Source organism: Hipposideros armiger, unplaced genomic scaffold (assembly GCF_001890085.2).
Source record: "Hipposideros armiger isolate ML-2016 unplaced genomic scaffold, ASM189008v1 scaffold_11, whole genome shotgun sequence".
In the NCBI taxonomy this organism is placed as follows: domain Eukaryota; kingdom Metazoa; phylum Chordata; class Mammalia; order Chiroptera; family Hipposideridae; genus Hipposideros; species Hipposideros armiger.
In genome coordinates this window covers 1,091,181-1,094,277 of record NW_017731361.1, presented here as the reverse complement: position 1 = coordinate 1,094,277, position 3,097 = coordinate 1,091,181, and positions in this window count along the sequence as shown.

Sequence of the window (3,097 nt, the reverse complement as noted above, 5' to 3'; positions counted from 1 at the left end):
GCTGCTCAGCTCGGGCTGACTCGAACCGCTGTTGCTCAGAGCTCAAACTCTTGAGCGAGCTCTTAACCAACTGAGCCACTCAGCCGGCCCTATGAGCTAAAATTTTTTTAAATTATTTTTTATTATTGAAATACGCATTTTTTAGAATTAGTTTCAGCTGTACAACACAGTGCAATAGTTATACTTTTTACTATAATATATTTTTTAAATCAGGTAGCTCTAAACCTCTCAATTACTTTATTTTTCAGAATTTTCTTGCCTCTTTTTGCCTTATAATTTCTACTGTGAATATTTTCAGGTCACAATACATACTATCATATTGCTTTCTTAAAAGGCCATGTCAGTTTACATCGGGGTCACCAATGTGTGGAATTCCCACTTCACCCCACCCACATTAGTATTAAATGTAAGTTAAAAACACTGGAGTGGGACTGGAACTGATTTGCTAATAGACAAAACAGGCAAAAGAAAGATGATATTTCAGTTGTTTTAACTTCCATGTGACTATTTACTGGTAAGGTTGAACTATTTTTCCCTTTTGTGAATTATATTTACTTTTTGTCCATTTATCTTTGCAGTTTTGTAAGAATTCTTTCTATATTAGTTATATCAACCTTTGATCATATTTGCTGCAAGAATATTTTCCTTTCTGTTTAATTTATTATTATTATTTTTTAAAGATTTTATTGGGGAATTGGGGAGGGGAACAGACAAGTTGCTGTCCTTTGGTTATTCAGTCTAGTTGTGGAGAACGTTGCTTCACTGGCCCATGTTGGTATTATCATTGCGCTCTTCCTGGGTGAGACAGATTGGTCACCGGTCACTGGACGGCCGCTCCCGGCAGCTCTTGGCAGCTCATGCCAGCTGCTGGCCACTCACGGTAGCTTACGGAAGCCCACTGCAGCTCCACTGCAGCGTACGCCATCGCCAGCAACTCATGGCAGCCCAACTCCAGGTCGAGCTGTTGTTCACCATCTTAGATGTAGAGGGCACAGCATCACTGGCCCTCATGTGGGATCTGAACCGGGGCCCTGCTGCTCAGAACTGGCATCCCAAGCCAACTCTTAACCAACACGCCACTCAGCCGGCCCCCTTTCTGTTTAATTTTTAATTTTGCCTTTTAAATATTCAATAAGTCAAACCTTCATTTTGTTTTCCTTGCTGTGAGTTCTCATTTATCATCTAAGTTTACAAAGTCCTGTCCCATTGAAAGTTTTGCTAAATATTCGCTTTTTTTCTTCTAGATTTTTTATATTTAACTTTCTAATACATCTGGAGTTTATTTTTGTATATAAAACAAGATGAAGATCTAAATTTTTTTCTGACCAGTTGTCCTTGTACATTGATTTATGAAGCCTTATTTTTCAGTATTAAATTCCATATCTGAGCATGTATTATGATACATGGATCTGTGTGTTCTGACAACAGTACCACAGTAAATGATTGCTTTTAACATTATTTTCAATACTTCTGTATTTACTTAATCTTTTCTTCTTTAGTTTTTGTGGTAAATATATGTATATATGATAAAATTTGCTATTTTAACCATTTCTAAGTGTACAATTTAGTGGCATTATAGTCACAGTGAGCAACCATCATCACTACCTATTTTCAAAACTTTTTCATCACCTCAAATAGAAACTCTGTAATTATTAAAAAATAACTCCCATTACCGCCTTCCTCCAAGCTGTAGGACGTCTAATCTACTTTCTGTTTCTATGAATTTGCCTAATTGTAGATATCTCATATATAAGTGGAATTATAGAATATTTGTTCTTTTGTGTCTGGCTTATTTTACATAGCATAATGTTTTCAAAGTTCATTCATGTTGTAGCATTCATCAGAATTTCATTCCTTTTATGGCTGAATAATATTCCATATATGTATATACGAGTATCATATTTTGTTGATCGATTCATCTGTTGATGGACATTTGGATAGTTTTTACCTTTTGGCTATTGTGCATCATGTTGCATGATCATTGGTGTGCAGTATCTGTTTGAGTACCTGTTTTCAATTATTTGGGGGTATATACCTAAGAGTGGAATTGCTGGGTCTTACTCTGTGTTTAGCTTTTTGAGGAACTACCAAAATGTTTAATGTTTTTCACAGTGACTGCTTTTTACGTTCCCACTAGCAATGTATGAGAGTTCCAGTTTCTCTACATCCTGGCCAACACTTGTTCTTTTCTGTTTTTGTTTTTATTACTATAGTAGCTGTGAAACAGTTTGTAATTGTGGTTTTGATTTGCTTTTCCCTAATGACTAATGATGTTGAGCATCTTTTTCATGTGCTTATTGGCCGTTTGTATGTTTTCTTTGGAGAAATGTCTATTCAAATCAAAGATTTTTGCCCATTTTTAAGTTGTTTTTTGTTTGTTTTTGTTGAGTTGTAGAAGTTATTTATATGTTATAGATATTAAACCCTCATTAGATATGATTAGCAAATATGTTCTCCCCCTCTGTAGGTTGTTTATTCTGTTTCGTAATAATGTCCTTTGATGCACAAAAGTTTTAAAATTTTGATGAAAATCAATTTATCTATTTTTTATTTTGTTGTTTATGCTTTTGGTGTCATACTTAAGAACCCATTGCCAAATCCAAGGTTATGAATATTTATTCCTATATTTTCTTTTTAGATTTTAATAATTTTAGCTCTTATATTTCATTTATTGATCCATTTTGAATTAATTTTTCTATGTATCGGGTTTATTTCTGGACTTTCAATTTTGTTCCATTGGTTTATATGTCTACCTGTATGCCAGTACCATACTGTTTTGATTGCTGTAGCTTTGTAGAAGATTTTGAAATTGAGAAGAACAAAGTTAGAAAATCCTCCAACTTTGTTCTTCTTTTTCACGATTGTTTTTGACTATTCAGGGCCCTTTGAAATTCCATAGAAATGTGAGGATTGACTTTCCTATTTCTGTAAAAATGACTGTTGGAAATTTGATAGGGATTGTATTGAATCTGTGTATCACTCTGGGTAGTATTAACATCTTTTTTTTTTTTTAAAGATTTTATTGGGGAATTGGGGGGAGGAGAACAGCGTTGGGGAATCAGGGAAGGGGAACAGACAGGTAGACAAATTGCTGGGG